Source organism: Lutjanus erythropterus, chromosome 3 (assembly GCF_056507025.1).
Source record: "Lutjanus erythropterus isolate fLutEry1 chromosome 3, fLutEry1.hap2, whole genome shotgun sequence".
Taxonomy (NCBI): domain Eukaryota; kingdom Metazoa; phylum Chordata; class Actinopteri; order Lutjaniformes; family Lutjanidae; genus Lutjanus; species Lutjanus erythropterus.
The window spans coordinates 8,805,099-8,824,190 of record NC_139319.1 but is presented as its reverse complement, the minus strand read 5'-3'; the positions used below and the strand labels follow the sequence as shown (position 1 = coordinate 8,824,190).

At 39.5% G+C, this 19,092-nt stretch overlaps 1 long non-coding RNA gene across 1 annotated transcript in view; it reads right to left on the bottom strand.

Moving 5' to 3' along the window:
* LOC146329626 (uncharacterized) overlaps positions 1–1,618 on the bottom strand; it is a 176,934-nt gene extending 175,316 nt beyond the window's left edge. Inside the window, exon 1 of the long non-coding RNA XR_014769825.1 lies at positions 901–1,618. This is a non-coding gene — a long non-coding RNA (uncharacterized LOC146329626). The remainder of the gene's footprint in view (positions 1–900) is intronic.
* Positions 1,619–19,092: the final 17,474 nt, after the last annotated feature.

The window sequence follows — 19,092 nt, the reverse complement described above, 5'->3', positions numbered from 1 at the left end:
ACTAAATCACAGGAGTACCTTTTTAATTTGTCACCTGTCTGGTCAGCCTCCTGAATGCACAAGCACTTTTCTGCAGTGTATGGATCTGCACGTTGAGACCAACACGGAAAAACTAAGGAGATACTGACCAGCATGGATAAACTAGACCTGCAAAAACCTGCGCATGGTTCCATTACAATATTTCAGGAAAGATACTGACAGCTTAGAAAATGAAGTACTATAGTTTTACATTAGGCCATTAAAGTGTTTCCTTCCCAGATCTGAAATAAGAATCACGCTGAGAAGAACGTAAAGATGAAACTACCCTTTCACAGACACCTCAGAGAGGGGAAGAGTTGGGTTTTTCCTGCCTGCAGCCCACAGTGTGGAGAGACGCTGTCCAGGGTGCTGAACGCTCAGCCCGCTGGACTGCGGTCTAAACCGTGCCGGTGCCTCATTTACTGGCACTGCAGCCCGTCCCGGGACAAAAAAAACTCAATTAACACAGAGAGGCCGGCATTAATGTGCGCAAAATTACACGATTCAGATAAATCTTTAAATGCTGATCAGGCTCGGATCAAAGTTGCACCGTTACAAGAAGCACCGCACACATTCAGGAGCCGATAATGTAAATCTGGATGTATCTGCGCCCGCATTAGCAATGGACACAAGAGGGTTGGAGATAAGACAAGCAAGTCTGCCTGGGAACCAGCAAATCATTCATCACGAACACACAGACACACACATGAACACACACGCGCGCGCGCGCGCGCACACGCACGCACAGATGGGGGTCAGTGTCGGTGATTTGAGAACCGCAGGAATGCCAGAGCTGCAAAGTTGCCTACGCAATGCGAGTTCAGCCATCGCACGGCGTGCAAACGCTCATTTGTGCGCAATCTACAGATGTTTCCACTTTACCTGAGCCAGATGTGGAGGAAGAAGACGCCGTCTCGCTTCCTCGCTGGTCTCCTCCTCAGCAAAAAACAAAACAAAACGCTGCGCTCCTCTCGTTGCCTCTGGCAGAATGTGAAGCTGTGTTGATGAAGGGTTTCTTTTTTTTAAAGTCTTTGTCAGTGATTTGATCCCAGCTTGCACGGGTCTCCTCTGCGGTCCCTGTGAGGAGCAGTGGCCGGGAGAGGAGCTCTGCGGGGCGGTCACAGCAGCAGCAGCAGCCGGTGTGGAGATCCACCAGATTTTTTTTTTTTTTTTTTTTGGGTGATGTGATGATGTGCTGCCTCCTCGCCGCTGTCTCCCTCGTTCTCCGTCTCTCTGCTCTCAGTTTCTGCCTCTCACACTGCGTCAGGCTCCACTCCCCCCTCCTCTCCCTCCTCTTCCTCTCTCTATTTGACTGCCTTTGACTCTCTCTCTCTCTCTCTCTCTCTCTCTCTCTAACACACACACACACACAGCCGAACAGACGGTGATTAATTCGCTGGAATTCAGGCTCTCTCTTTCTCTTTCTATATGTGCCTCAATCACGCTCAATCCGCCGCCTCTCCTCTCCTCTCTGAACTGAAGCGACCGCCGTCCAGCTGTTCCTGTGGAGGAGAGAGGGTCGCATGGCACTTGACGCGCCGCAGACAGTCATTTAGATTAGATGCTTTCCCATTTGGAGAGCCAGATAGCCTGATAAGTGCTGTACTGTACTATCAGAACCCCAAACTGGCAAAGAACTTGACGAAATTGCATGAAATCCAGGCTGTTGGGAGTTTCTGTAGGAGAATGAAACAGTCAAACAGCAGCATTAGAGAAATACTGTAGGGGAGACCGGGGATGGTAGTAACACTTTCTGTCTGAGCATCAGTAACTCAGTGGTTGTTCCTGGTAGATATCTCAAACTTTGACACATGGTACCCATATTTTTTTTTACTAGTAATAAAACTCACTTAAACATCAAATACAGTTCTGTCGAATACGAAGTGGTCCAACCTACTGGGGGTGAGTTGTAACGCTAGCTGGGGATAGAGGTAACAATCACCACATTTACAACTATTATTAAAATGCAATCTGTATCTGGATACGTCATCTGTTTGAGGAAAAACGTATGTTAATGCAAGGTGTAGATCTGCCTGACCACAGTTGGAGGTAGCCTGGCTCGCACTGTGTCCAGATCTTAGTCAGATCAACTTTATTTATAGAGCACATTTCATACAACAAGTGTAAACTCAATGTGCTCCAACATACATCATACATAAGAAACATAAAATATCATTCAAGATAATAAAGTATGATTTAGAGTTGATTTTAGGTACAGTGAGGAGACCTTTATTTGACAATCTAAAGGATCTCTCTGGATTGTACTACAAGAAGGAGCTAAACAATTAAAACATTTAAAAACAATAAGTAGTATTTAAAAAAAAAAAACAATTCTTTGTTTTATTGGGAGCCAGTGAAGAGAATATATAATAGGACTTATGTGGTCACACCTTTTAGCTTTTGTTAAAACTCTGGCTGTTGCATTCTGAATAAGCTGGAGTTTATTAAATGTCTGCTTTGTCAGTCCAGCAAAAAGTGGGTAGGTGTAAACACAATTTGTACATTAATCTGGATAATTTATCCAGATACAGATCACATTTTAATACCAGGTGTAAATGGGGTCAAATCCACACTATCCAAATTATGAAAAAAAAATATTGACCAATAAAGAACAAAATGTTTTGAATAAAGTGAACAATTTAAAGTGACAAAAAATTAAGTACTGTCAGGGAAGTTTTTTTTTTTGTTTTTGTAAAAATGTGTTTATTGGCTTCAAATGGAAATGAAAATGTGGTGTAGGTTTACATGTATCTTTAGAGGGGTAGCCTGCTCCATAATGTGGGATTAGGCATCTCAACTGCATTTATTTGGCAGCAAATCCAAAATATTAAAATAGAAGTGCAACAGTCAGTGTACCTCGGGGAATATCTATCAGCGCATTTACATATGGCAGCGACAGACACACACCAGCGCGTGGGATCGCACACAGCAGACGGGGCTTTGGTGTAACGACAAAACCAGCTGAGCTCGTGTTGCCATATGCAGATCCACAAAAAGCAATGTGACATCCCACATCAGCCTACTATTCTGTTTTTTCTCTTGACTGTCCGTCAGTATTACAACAATAGTTGATGCCAAGTACAACAGTGAAGCTGCAAAACAAATAGGAAAGCAAAATAAAAATAATTAAACTTACAGATTCCATCTTGGAAGTCAATATCAATCTATCCAAAGAGTGAGAAAGAGTATCTATGAGTTCTGTCTGCTTGTTGCACCAGAGTTGGTGTTAGCAAGAAAAGTAGTTTCAGGATTTAACTCCAGTTGTACAAGTATGTGCAGCACGTCATCACAGCCACAGTAAAGCACATTAGTTCTAATATACTTAAACATTTATCACTGTAATGACGGTGTTACAAAATCCATGTATCAGGAATGTGCATGTATCACAAAAAGGTTTGATCACACCGTAATCACCACATTCGATATTCCGCCCTCTGTGCAAATAGCCACACTGCCTATTCCACTCCAGGTGCAAATAGACACATTGGATACTCCACTACGTGTGCAAATAGCCACATTGGATACTACATCCTGAGTTCAAATAGTCACAATGGATATTCCACCCCTGGTGCAAATAGCCACAAATATCCAATGTGGCTATTCCACCTGTGGGGCAAATAGCCGCACTGGATATTCCACTCTGGGTGCAAATAGCCACATCGCCTATTCTACCCCAGGCACAAATTGCCACATTGGATATTCCACTCTGGGTGCAAATAGCCACTTTGGATACTGCATCAGTCATCAGTTTTTCAGTCATAAAGAGATATGCTATTTCTCCTTAAAAAAGGAAATGCGTCCAACATGTGTCTGCAAAACTGATGACATAATGACCTGTTACAACTAACCCGGTGTTAAAGCACTCCCCGATCTACCCTGTTAATTGGGGCGATGGGTCTCTCTCTACACCCCAGCTGCTGGTGGACGCACAGGTCTCCTGGAGGCAAAGCTACAGTAGCCTGACCAGAATGAGCAGTCCAATGTTATTTGATGTTGGCAGTTTGCCTAAATGCACTATGGGGCAACCTGATGTCCTGCCAGCAGACATGGTCAGATTAACTGCCTCTTTAGTACAGGCACACATGAGCTCACACAGGCATGGAAGCAGATAAATAAACAACTTGAAAGAGAAATGAACGGATGAATATCACAGCACAATATGCACACGTACTGCAATCTAAAAAAAACATGTCTCCTGTTCAAAGCCTGGCACATTAACTGCCTCTTTTTTCACAGATAGCACAAATCCACTGTTGTATGTGCTCTGGCTTACATCATATGTCGCATTAGTGGATATACTGACTATATATAAACCCAGTAATCTGCCGTTATATGGCTGTAGGTGAAGGCTGACATTGGAGTGAACCGTATCCTTGTGACCCTCATAACGCATGATTGAGTAATTAGGAATTAGGGGGATGAGACGCAGATGAGGTCAGGGAGGGGAAAAAAAGGGAGAAAAATAACAGAGACATCATCCATTCACAAAAATCCCTCTTCCCGTCTGTCTCAGTGCATACGCAAGGAGAGAATAGAAAAGAACAGAATAGACCGTCCTGAAGTGTCCGTGAACGACAAACCAAATAATTTACATCAGCTCTAGAGGCGCCGTTAGCAGCTGACCTTTGACCCGACCTCTGACCTGTTAATATCTCCACAGAGGATGAATTATAATGAAGCATCATATTATTATTGATAGAATAAAAAGATGACAGTCCATTTTTAATATGCAGTGGTGCCGTGGTGATTTTACAATTAGAACTGGGTCACAGAGACTTGGCTACCACTGAGGTCATGTCCTCTGGTTTCATGGAAATGTTAAGAATTAAAACTAAAAACCTCAAAATTCATATAAACATTTAAACCCTATTTCTGATACTAATTATGGTCAACATATAACACTTAAAGAACCTGCTCTATCCTTACTTACAAAGTACTTTTATATATTCTAAATGATTACCTTTATTGCAGACAGAAATATTTTGTAGAACCTTTAAATTTGAGATTTTATTTATTCACGATCAGTTCAAAACAAAGTGCGAACATCTGGTGACATCTACTCTAAAATACAAGGTTAAATGTGGAGCAGAGAGAGAACAAAAATTTGCAAATCCATTAATCAGTCATCTCCCAACAATTACCATTTCAACACACGGTGAAACAAACATTAATAAATAATTGGTAAGTTGCGTGATGACATTCTAAGTTTTGCAAGCTATTATTCATTTAAAGTCTGCAAAAAATCTGCAAAAGTGTCGTCTGAATTCTGTAGGCGCAGATTTCATGTGGGCCCGGTAATTACAGAGTAGATGTGAGCGGCCCGACTGTGATCAGACAGCACTGATCGTGATGGAAGTCTTGTCAACCGTCTTGTCAGGAGGATGGATTTTATAGGTCATAGCCAGGCACAGAGGAGACGGCTGCTATGTTACATTAGGTCAGATTCAAAGTTTTGTTTTGACAACTTGTAAATCAACTTGTTAATAGCAATCAGCTGTGAAGTCGGTGCCGATCAGGTCTGTGTGTCTCAGTCAGGTCGGCTTCAACATATTTCAGCTTTGCATGGGCCCAGCTTTAAAATAACTGATGGATCTGTGTGGCCCCTATCCATAACAGCGAAGTAGTTAGCTAGTTAATGTACAGACACTCTTCTGAGCCACAAATGCTCGTTTTGTGACTTCAGAAGCGAGAGAGTCTAGCAAACCCTCCACCTCAGAAACCAGCTGTGAAAGTGCAGAAGATGAGGCTAACACAGCTAACATTAGCATTGCTACAACTGCTGCTGACTTAGCAGGTACGGCGCAGTTTGAATTATGGGAGAGCAAAGGGGAGCTCGGCTGTCCTGAAAAGGACATGAGCTCCCCTGAAAGGTCACTTTGAGACATTTAGGGGGAGCTCTCAATCTCTAAACCATTACAGATTATATTTTCTTTTCTTAAATTAGATCTCTCTTTTTTATTTTCCTTAAAAAGCACAAGAAGCTTCTTTATTTGTAGATAACAAAAAACAAGTTTGCTAAACAATGGTTAACAAATGTTTGGCTTCATTGTTTTACCATGTGATGTTTTTTTCTTGAAGGGATGTGAATGAGAAGCAGAACATTAAACTGTGTCCCCCGGCGGATTTCCTGATTTTTTATTTAATTATTTTTTTCTGCTCTGATTATTCTTTGATTTTGAAACAGTGGCTTCATTTTGTTGTTATGCAACATGTATTAAATGTTATCGACAGTATTAACTGTCTGTAGTACAAACAGTAGAATCTTTCGTGGAGCAGCGTGATCGACTGCTCTTCTGCACACATCCATGTACACATGTGCATGTAACATGTTTTAGCAGCAGCTTGCACTGCAAAATTTGGTTCTCAAATAAGAAGAGACCTGAAAATATTTAAAGTAATATATGTAGTAGGGAGCCCCTGAAAACGATAAAGACCTCTGTTCTCAATTACGGTGTTTATGAGGTCGTTGCTCATTTTTATGTGTTTATATATTGTATCTTACAAGTCATGCGCAATATTTTACATATCTTTTTTATTGCTGTATGTACTGTGTCTTTGGTGTACTGTGTTGTTTGTTGTATTTAAGTTTATTGCAGCTGTGTGTAGCACTATTGTCCAAGTCAAATTTCCCTAATATCTGGGGCCAGTGCCATTCAATGTATTCCGTAATTATCTCTGCATATAGGAGCTTTATTGTTAGTGGCAGAGTCCGCCACTCCTGCACAGGATTCAAATTGCCTTCACACGCATGAGGGCTTCAGAGGAAACGATGCATGCAAGTAATCCATGTTACTGTTTGCACTTGTATGTAATTGAAATCAGCCCTATTATTTATTGTTCACTTCTTTTCTATACGTTGTATCAGAGCTGCATTATGTTTCTGCTGATGCCAGTCCAACATTTCCTACTAATAATACTGCTTAACATTAAGATCATTCAACTGGTGAAACAGTCAAAGGAAACACAATGAATTTGTCGCAGAGGTTAACGTTAACCACGATCGTTCATTAAAAATGCATCTTAAAAACAAGACAGTTTTCATCATTTTTGACTGTGAATCAGTATTAAATATTGCAGGAAGTTGTAGATGAAGAGCTTCAGGCAACAGACTGAACACCTCGAACTTATTTATGAATTCATAATCTTTGGGAATCGTTAAATTAAGTTAAAGAAGAAACTCAAGATAAATAATATATAAACAGAGTGACTGAAATGAAATTTCTTGGAGTAATAGTAGATCTTAAATAATGCTGTAAACGACATAAATTATATCAAAACTAAATATCAAAGTCAATTGCAATTTTATATAAAGTGAAAGATATGTTAAATGATTTGTCATGATATACTTTGCACGGGTCCTTCATATTCCTTCACAGAGAATACTGTGCAGATGTGTGAAGGGAGACTAAAATAAAAAAAACACTCCAATATTCATCTTTCATAAAAGAGCCATAAGAATTGAACCGACCAGCCCACTCTTTACCAAATTAAAAGCACTAAAATTTATAGACTTTGTTCACTTCAAAATGGATCAAATCCAGTTTAAAACAAAAAAAAAGCATAAAATCTGAGGTATTATCCAGCAGAATCCAGAAACTGTTTCAAATGTGACAAAGTCGACATAACTTTTATGTTCAAGAGGAAAGCAGTAAGGCAATCAAAGACGTTACTCTATAGAATAACTGTAATGACAAAATGAAACAATAAATACGTTTAAAGAAATGTTTAAAAATAGGATACTGAATGCATATGACATGGATGAGGGTAACAAGTACAGTAAGACAGGAGGCAGGATGTGTGGGTTGCAGGGCCGGCCCAAGCCTCAACGGGGCCTCAAGCGGAGTTTGATTTGGGGGGGCCGCTCACCACCTTGGTGCCACCAATAACACTGTCAATGTCAGCGCTTGGTTAATTTGCACACCTACTGTAAATCAACTATTTTAGTAGTTGCAGCTATGTTGCTTACATCATACCAATTGTCAGCCTGGCATGGTTGAGGCTTTCAAAATAATGTCCCACGTTTCAACCCACAGAGCTATGTTATAAGAACAAAGAACAGTAATATGGTAGGTAGTGTCTTTGGCAACTTATATGAAAAAACTCATTTAAATGTGGAAAAGTCATCCCGCCCCAGCCAGTCCTTCCTACAAACTCTTTGGCACACTGTCGCTGTAAGAACAACGTGGATCTGTGATAGTGACAACTGAATAGATCCCACTGTTGACTGATGGTGATCTTTGTCGCTCTACGTGATGCACAGCGGGTCAGGATCACTCTCACAACACTTAAGGTAACAAATCAAATCTCATGGTGTCAATAAGATTATATAAACTGGGGAACTTAGTCGGGATTTAACACTGGTGTTAGCTAAGAAGATAATGCTAACAGGCAACCTAGGATCAGAGCCATCAAAGTGACACCCTCACAGTGCCTGTTGTTTCCAACCAACTTCAAAATTATTAAAACAATTAAAAGGACCAGCAGCAAATCCTCAAAGTTTTTACATGAAAAAGTGTTTATCAAAATATGCAGCTGCCAATTATAATACATCAGTTGATTAACTGATTAATTATTTCAGATGTACTTGTGCTGTTTGGTGGTTTAATTTAAAACAAAGCATCGTGTTAATAAAATGTTCATATGTGCAAAAATGTATTATTTTGTTACTTTTATTTGTAAAGTAACTGAAGTTGTCAGACAAATATAGAAGGGTAAAACAATTACCTGTGAACTGTGGTTGAGTAGAGGTATAACGTTGCATGAAAGGAAAAGACAAGTTAAATATAGGTGCCTGAGATTTGTACTTGAAACCACATCACTGTGTAGGATTTAGTGGAATCTAAAGCGGTAGATATAGTAGATTTCAACTAAATCACTTGCCAAGCGTGGAGGAAAAGCTACGATGGCTGCAAAATTTGCAAAATGCAAAGGCCGCCGTTTGGTTTGTCTGTTCTGGGCTGCAGAAACATGGCGGCACAACATGGCAGAGTCCAGGGAAGAGGACCTGCAGTCTACGTAGATAAAAACATCTCATGCTAAGGTAACGAAAAAAACACAACAATTATTACAAATGAAAACATTCATGTGAATATTATATTCCATCTCTGCAACTGATCCTCTTAAATGTTACACACTTAACCTTTAACTACTTGAATAAATGTACTCATATTCCACCAGTGCTGAAGAAAAGAAAAACTAGAAGAGTTCACTCACAAAAGCAACCTCAAAAAGAACATTCGTACGTAGCGTGACCAGATGAGAAGGAGACTCATGTCAGAAGGATTAAAATGTATCGAATGATTCAGAATGTGATTATTTGTTATTAATATTATGAAGATCAGTCACAGATTCTGTGGATGATATGAAGCACAGTGTCCTGGGGTATGAACCATAATGCACAGGTGGCAGGGGCATTAATCTCAGCTGCCGAAAAGATTTTTTAAAAGCTGTAGGAGCCAACAACCACATTTCTAAGATATTTTTATCACGAAGTCCTCCCACAGCAGCGTCTGCACTCTCTGTCATCTGGTTTAGAACAGGTCGAATTACATCAACAATCTGTTATTTATGATGGCCTCATTAGTGCAACACGCAAGTACAAACACATCAATATTACTCTGACGTATTTTACAAAGGGAAACAGGACATTTTAATACCTAAAAGCAGGAATCGCAGCCTACTAAGTGATTTGATCAGAATATTTCCACATATTCAAAGTATAAATTAATATACAGGTTAATTTTCTGGACAAACAGGACAAGATTCAGGACAACTGCTTGTAATTTCGGCATTGTTCAAAATTTTCGTCCTATTCGGATGCAACCCCTTTGTAATCACCAACATTTTTATTAGTAAGCTAACTGTATTTTAATTACTATCAGTAATTACTTAATATTTTTCCTCAATAAGTTTGAAGGACAACAATTACATTTATTTTATAAAATAATTACATGTAACTAGTTATTTCCCAACATTGCTTGAGGGCAAAGTACTGAAAATCTGTACTCAAGTAAAAGTACTGTTATATTACTTAAATTTTACTCAATTACAAGTAAATGTGCTGGTGTTATAAAAATACTCAAATAAAAGTACAAAGTATTCTTCTTAAAAAACTACTCAGAGTATTCAGTTACTTTTTAACTGGTCATGTTAAATGCATTATCAATAGCAGACATTCAGTCAAACGAGTTTCTGTTTTTTCCAGATCTTTTGTCTAAATTCCTCCAAACTCTGCTCTGTTCTGCTGCTCAGCGGTCACGCCCACCTCTCCAAGGTCGCAAATTTTGTGTGTTTTCCTCAAAGGCAGAATCAGTAGGATTTGTCCAAGCCGTTTGTAAATGCACCAGAACATCCCAGGACGTAAAAGTAAAAGTTGTTTTGGGTCGGCGAATCGTCCCAAGCACAGCAAAATTTAGATAAATTTGGAAATACAGACGGACGACAATTTCTGAGCAAATACTGACATAACCACACACTTCCAGTGGGTCATCAGTAGTGATAAGCACAGATATTTATATAATTATCTTTGATCATTTTTTAGATACAAGAGTTTTTTCCTCATTTTCAAAAAAAAAAACAAAAAAAAAAAACAATATTAAATGAGATGCATTTACTGTCATTTCTGGACTATTGATTAAATATAGATTAATACATTCTCAATTGGTTAAATTCTTAATTTGTGATTAATTGATTAATGACTAATATTCTTACTCTAAAGCTGCTGCTGCTGCTGTGTTTTGTTTTTCATCCATATCTCATCTTTTCATTGGCTTGTTTGTGATCAGATCACCTTATTGGCTACAAAAATGCAGACGAAAAGTTTGCATATTAATTAGAATTGTACTCAGTACTCAATTATGATTTTAAAAGTAACTAAGTAGATTACACAGTGTAATGCATACTTAAAGATGAGTTCTGGTACAGATTTGAAAATCAACTCATAAAATTACAAGTGCCTCAAAAATCTACTTAATTACAGTAGTCTGAGTATTTGTATTATAGGTACCCCTTGTGTTTAGCCTAGCAGTTGTTGATGTTGAAGTTATATTTTGGTTTTATATGGGTTTTTCAAAAACTGTGAATCACTGCAACAACAAGAGGTCCTTGAACGTACAGTTATAAATGTGCACCAGAAATTTTAGACAGATAAGTCCAGTAGTAAGCGAGATCAGCTGCGGACAAGCTGCAGCCCTGTTGGTCACTCGCGCACAAGAGCCGTCACATGATCTAACAATAAGCACCCTTGACTCATATTGTCAAGACGCATGTTCAAATGTATTCACTGTTAAAAATAAAACAGTGATTCACACTTCTGGTGTTAATGCAACTCTGTTGTAGCACTTTTCTCACCCTGCATCCTCAGCTTCTATCAGTTTTTTTTTTTGCTCTTTAGAGCGACTTTCAGCAACACCTGGAAATTGAGAATGAAGCCTTTGCCTTCAGCCGTGAGTCACAGATGCAGTCAGACACATATACGGCGCTATAGATCTGTGGTAATGGTGGTACAAGACCAGGAGTTTCAAAAGCAGGAGTTATGTCCCATTAGACAGGATGTGTCACGTCTTGAACAGAATGTGTTCTGCTTTGTGGTCTATTGTTGCTATAAAACCACAAAATAATGGTTGCTGATGTCTCAGATTGGTAAAAAAAAAAAAAAAAAGTTCCACTCTCAGACTCTTTTGCAGTTACATAGGAAAGATGTTGATGTGATGTCACATCACATCAGGATATTTTTGTCCAGTTTTCTGTGGAAGCAAAAATGGACCCAGCAAATATAGATACTAAGGCAAACGTTTTCAAAATGTTTTAGGGTGGACGTCTCCTGTGAGCGTTCGCCTCTCCAATCATCAGAGGACATTTTAGATTCAAAGTTTGCAGTCACAGTTTTGTGACTGTGACGCCATCGTGTGAGTGTGTGTTCTCAAGTAAACACGATCGTAATGACCTTAATGTGTAGGAGTACTGGAGGGCCTATATTGTTGTTTTAACAGGCTGTGATTTGATTCCTTATGAGTGAAATGTGTCATCCGATAGACTGGATAACAAACTGGATTCATTCACATGTGAGTAACCAAACAAAGACATCCACACACCTCATGGAAGTCAGATAAATGCACAAACATTTAGTATGTGTTTTTATCCTCATTTTACATGCTTACATGCAGTGTGGCTGACAATGTACAGCCTTACATACTGAATTTATTATACATGCACATTATGTAAGTTGGAAGCACCACATCTGTGTGGACATACACAAATAATAAGTACATGTGCACATATGTATTATTCATGCACATAAACATGAGAAATTATCTGTTCTGCTGCAACGGTACATGTAACTTTACATTGCCTTTGTGCTGCATTGCATTTAATATGATGACTTATGAAACACAAATATATTTGCTGGCTAACACATACAGTATGTTACCATACAAAAATAACTCATACATGTTTGTATTGGATTTTTCTATAAATATATGTGTAAAAGTGCATGACAGTAAATATTTGTTCCCTCAATATGTGCATATGTCAGTATAAACAATAAAATAACAATTAAAAAAATATGTTATGTCATTGTTTGGTGTAACATATACATTTAACATTTAAGTCTGCTTGTCAAAAACGAACCCTGGTTTGTGCCTCTCATGTAGCATCACTGAGATAAGTATTTTTTTTGCTGAAAAAACTGCAATCTCATCAAAACAAAGAGGTTGACTGGAAAATTACATCATTACATCTCTGCTCAATTTTTACAATCAAAACTAAAAAAAAAAACTTCATAATTTGTATTGGTATATATTGATGTTTGTGTCCAATATTCTGTATTTTCATTCATTGTCATATTTCAATCCTGTTTGATTTGTGCCACGAATTACACATATGACGTTTCTCAATTTAAAAGAATTTTAGAAAGGGAAGAATGACTTGTAATGAAGATAAGAATGACTTTGACCCCATAAAAGCTAACGTTAGCCGCTGAATCTATGATGCCTGTGTGTTTTTGCCAGGATGCAGTCACACAAGCAAAAGTTCGTGCTCATTCTTTCTTTTCACGGCTGATAAAAGGACCAGAAGTCGCTGGATTAAACACTTCAGGTAAGATGATGTTACAAGGGACGGAGATGTTGATGTTGATGATTTATATTGTATGAGATGAGATGAAGGTCACCGAGCAGTTTCACACAAAATTAAACTTTCTTGACTTGTTAAATTATCTTTTAAATTCACAAATATCATATGTATAATTCAGGGCACGGTTCAACTGGGATCAAACAATTATTCGTCCCTCGCAATAGATTACGTTCATACTTTTTCCAAAATAAGGTCCCATAGACACACTAGAAGAGGAGTGACTTTGCTAACTCATCTCAGTTTGGGCGCCTTTCTGCGTGCACGTTTCCTCCAGGTTCTCCAGTTTCCACTACTATCAAAAAACACGTATGCCAGGTCAACTCTCCAGTCGGTACCCCTGACCGAGGTGCTGTCTTAGAACCGGAGTTGATCCCACTGCTCCAAATAACAAGGTGGGTTAAATGAAGAGACTGAATCTGACTGTATAATTGTACTTTGTAAGGCTGCATCATCTCAATAAAGTTGACCTTTACCTTTATTAGCTCCTGCTATCAGCAGTCTGTTCTCCCTGTGGATATTTTGCATGTGCGTTACAAAAAGAAAAAGGACATGCAATTTCAGTGACTTATAGAAGACAGTTCACCCCAAAATCAAAAGTACATATTTTACCTCTGGCTTGCATTTTGGTGTGAGTTGCTGAGTTTTGAAGATATCATCCATAGAGAACATCTGGCTTCTCTAGGATATAATGGAACTATATGGAACACGGCTTGTGGCGCTCAAAGCGTGAGCATTGCATTTTCATGTAGGAACTACTTTCCTCCTGCAGGGGAATCTACCAGAACTACTTTCTGTGTAGTAGAGAGAAAGTAGGTCTCGCATGAAACTGCTCACAACGAGGTCTGTGGATTATTTTGAGTAACCAGGTCATGATTTCTGAAAAGAGAAATTGCTGTTGAGTTTTTCAAATGTATTTTTTTGGCACTTTGAGCACCATGGCTGAGTGCCATCCACTTCCATTATACTGAAGAGAAGACAGATATCTCTGAGGCTGATATCTCCAAAACTCAGCAAATCACACTAAAGCTATCTAGATGCATAAAAAGCACCACAGGTAAGAGGAGAACACGTATTTTTTATTTGGGGGTGAACTGTCCCTTTATATGTAATGGTATTATTGGGGAGGCACAAACCGGGGATTGACGATAACATCAAATATAAACATATTTATGTGCTGTGATTATTATGTTAACCTCCAATACTTTATAGACTCTATGTTCTCATAAAGAACGCATCTATCACTTATGAACACAATGACATCATGATTCCATATGTGTCTCATAAAGGCACATACTGGTATGTGGTCACACTGCATATCTCCTCCCTGTATGGGTAAAATACTGCAAAGATATGCACATGCATGCAATCACAACACTGCAGTCAGTACTGTCATGCCAACAGAGAGACAGAAGACAGAAACACTGACAGGCTGGGCAGACCAGATAGACAGACAGACGGAGACATGTTGGCAGGTGGGTGGTTTAAGATGATTGACAGCACGAGAGAAAAGGTGGATGGAGGTGAGAAGGACGTCTATCAGGTATTGTTGGGTTACTTTTGACCCCTGTCACTGCGCAGCTGTCAGGAAAGTCACCTTCATTTATTTACATCACGTGTCGTATGTATATTTGTTTATCAAGCATGTTCTTGCAAAGCAGGTGTAAAAAATAATATCAGAACTTAACTAAAATTACAGCCTCAGCACCGCAGTCATGGTCAGTTTTGTTGTTAGGTCGAATCCGAAATAGAAGATTCGAAGATACACGATTAACAATCGACCGTTTGCCAAACCTTTTTCCCCAACCAGCAACTGTCCGCTAACGGCTCAGCGACCATAACTAGACACGGCAGATCTGTCAAACTTTGGATTTCTCAACATGTTGAAACTGCACTGTGCTGTGGTAAGAGAGATACTCAGCATTTAAAGTGAGGAGGCCGGGTGTCTTTTTTTAGCCTTTTCCAAACCAACACAAGAGCGAACATGCAGGGATTAAGTAAAGTTTGTCGGCTCTAAAGTTAGCTGCAAACAGGCATAATTTATTATAATTATTATTATTATAAATTATTATTATATTATAATTAAATTTATTATTATAATAAATTTATTGGTGGGGTTACAAATTACATTTTAAAAGCCTCATTAACAACAAGCATGTACTGTGTAGTATTCACTCACTCATGGGCAGTTTTACCATTAGGCATAGATAGGCAATTGCCTGAGGCCTCGCCGGCCAGGGGGGCCTCGTGGATTTGTGGCGTATGGCACCGAGTGCCGGAGGAGACACCAGAACAGCCTTGTGGATGCAGCAATTTACTTCTCAGCAGAGAGAAAGAGAGAGGGCTCAGGGCGTGTGAAAGAGAAAGAACATGTGAACATGGAAAGAACTTTAAACTTTCCTTGATAATAAAGTCTGATGTTTATATCAGAGAAGTGTACAAAGTGAACTGAATTATTATCTCAAAATAATGGAAGCATTTTCTCAAAATAAGGACTTATTAATATAAGTAACTATTTTGAGATAGTAACTCAATATTTTGACCTATTTAATGAGTTAAATAGGTCAGTAGATGAGATGAGACAGAAGCTCAAAGTTTGTGTCCTTTAGTTCTGTGGCTTTGTTAATGAGAAGCCTCCAGTTTAGTTTTTGTTCACTATATGTGACTGCGTTTAGTAAAATGGAGAAGGGGCTCACACTGGATTTTGCTCGGGGCCTCCAAATCTCTACAACCACCCCTGTACTCACTGTGTAAAGACTGTTACTGGATGCTATCAGAGTGCAGGATAGCATTAGCCACTCTGTCCTGCTCGTAGTGATCATAATGGATCACAGTGAGGATGCTGACATTTTTACTAAAGCTGACAAAATCTGGCATTTCAGCTGGCAAAACTGACAGCTGTTGACTAGAAATGAGCCTAAATGTGAGTGACTGTTTGAGAAGGACGTTATTTCAAAAAATAAAATGAATTTCTAGTTATGAATCGGCCTATTATCATTGTGACCTACAGGTATTTGCCTTCCAAGAATGGAAACCTCAGCAAGTACAGCTTAGCTGGTCTTAGCGAACCATTGACACATATAGACATGGACAATATGTCAGCTCCCTACAAGTTAAGCAAACACATCTTGAGTCTGGCTCCAGATGAAGTCACCAGAACAAGATGGCAGCGTTCATGTCTGGGATATTTTGGCCTCATTTTTGTACAGTGAAAGAAAGTGGAGACACGTTGTCCATCTTTATTTATGTCAGTGCGGAGAACAGTCACTTCCTGGTCAGCACACACTGTATGAAAACTTACAGTAGCATAAGTCCATCTTAAACTGCACTTCAGAATACAGCTCTACAGTTTTTAAACAGACACACCATTCTTCTAACATACAAGAGTTTATTCTGAAAATGAAATATAAACCTAAAAATAGAAAACTGGAACCCAGTTAGTTACATCCAAGTTTATCTAAAGCCAAACTATATAACTCAAAATTGATAATATATTATTAAAATGTAAATGAAATCCTGCTGCATGTGTGTGCAAGACTGAAATTACAACATTGAAAAAAAAATAACTGATGCAAATCAACCAAATAAACCCCTGATAAATGTGTGTGTGTCTGTGCATGTACAAGCAGCGTGAGAAGTGAGTGTGTGTGTGTGTGTGTGTGTGTGTGTGTGTGTGTGTGTGTGTGTGTGTGTGTGTGTGTGTGTGTGTGTGTGTGTTAATCTGTGTCATGTGTGTCTGGGTCTGCAGCCCCCCAGAGGACCAAAGTCTCCTTTGATACGGAACGAAAGGCCAGCGGTGGCAGCGAAGACTAGCCGAGGCGAGAGAAAACATGAAAGCGGGAGCCGTAATTATGCTTAACCCTCACCCCTTCAGGAGAGATTTGGTGATGTAACATCACTCTGCCTTCGTAAGGCTGATAAAACACCAGCACCCCGCTCTACCTTTTTTCATAAGGCTACAAGAAAAAAAAAAAATCAGCACAGATGTGTAAACACACACTTGATGGAGGAGGAGAAAGAAAAAAAAATTTTAAAAAAGCACTTGAAATGTTGAAAGCAGCTCCTCTAATCGCTCTTACTCTGTAATTAAACCCAACCGTCACAGGGTGGGTTTGGACATGCGGCGTCTCACCAGCTCCATCATGCTGCTCACACGCTCGCACACACATATGTATTCGCACACACACGCACAGACACATGCATGCACTCATTTATCTCAATACGGTAATAACACTAATGATATCCCATGGGTACCTCAAAGTATAAAGGAGGGACTGAAGAAGGAGAGTGGGAGAGAGAAAGAGTGGGAGAGTAAGAGTCTTTGTGAACAGTATGCTCTCATCTCTGTTGGCAGGAACGCCATTTGTGAGTCTGTAAGATGTTTAAATAGAGACAGCAACTGACGCGTGCGCACACACACTCGCTCGGAAACGCTCGCACATGTACACACAGACTGAGTGTGTGCGCTGACTAGAAGACAGAGACTGGGGGAATGGAGAAGAAAAGAGGATTTAAGCGACACTGGCAGGCTCTCGCACTGTTTTTAGGTCAATGACAAGAAGCCTATTCAACAGACAGACACATGCAGACGCACAAGTATGAAAGTACACAAACACTCGCGAGCGCGCACAAGCTCAAACGTACACACACACGCTGTGCATACACGCAAAACATACTTAACTGCATTTACTGTCAGCCCTCAACAAAGAATCTCTGTAACAGTACTAGAAAGGCTTGACAGATATCATACTCTCTTCAGCTGGTATTTTTCCTCCCCATTGTCCTCCGTCTTTTCTCTCTGTGTCCGTCTTTTTTTTTTTTACCCCTCTCCGTTAACATGTAAACAGGAGTTTGCTGATGCTGTTTTCTACATGGACCGGCTCCATTTCCTGTCCTGTTTGGACACTGTGTGCTCCTGACCCACCATCTTGGCCGGGGTTCAAAGGGACAGGGTGTTTGTTTGCGCGTGTGTGCGTGTGTGTGTGTGTGCATGAGTGCATGCGAGTGTGTGTGGAGTGGTGGGGGGATACAGGAGCAGGCATACAGATCAAAGGGGATTGAAAACAGTCTGTCATCCCACTAGGAAGCATGAACTCTCATACATATTCACAAGAGGGTGTGTGCATGTGTGTGCATTTGTGTGTGCGTGCGTTTATGTGCATGTGTGTTTGAATGGCGTCCATTCATTTGATACTTCACTAATCACTCATCTAAAAGAACTTTTCACTTCTTTAAATGGATCCAATCTAATAAAGCAGTGAAGTCCACACATGCATAATAGTATTTATGCAGCACTTTAGATCTTGCATCTGTGCAAGTCAGGGACAAGCAGCCTTGTTGACGTGTGTATGTTTCATACATGCAGATACAGCGATCACCTATCCAAATATTGAAGGGTTAGTCCAGATTATTTGAAGTGGGGTTGTATGAGGTAGTTATCCACAGTCAGTGTTTAAACTGCCTGACATCAAGTCCCCAGTTTGAAGAAGCAGAAAGGAATAGCAGCAGAAAAGCTAGGCAATTTTTGTGTACAGGCTCAACAGCAAAATGTATTTTAGACACTTAGAAAAAGGTCCACATAGAAAAATGCCATATTTAGAATATTTTCACCGCCTTACTTTTGCTATCAGACAGCCTTTTCAATTGGAAACCACCATTATATAAGCTAAATATCACTGTCTTGAAACCAACCAAACTCTATTGGAAAAAATCACACATTTTACTTCACAGAGCACTGGAGTTACTGATCTACCGCTGCCTTGATCTGTCTGTTTGTTTGTGTTATTGTGTGACTTCACTGTTTTTACGGGTGAGTTCAGATTTACCGAAGTCACACAATAACACAAACTAACACATCGAGGCAGCGGTAGATGAGCAGCTCCTGTGTCCTGCGAAGTAAAACAGCTGATTTAGTCAATTAAGTCTGGCTGAGTGAGAGAGAGCGAT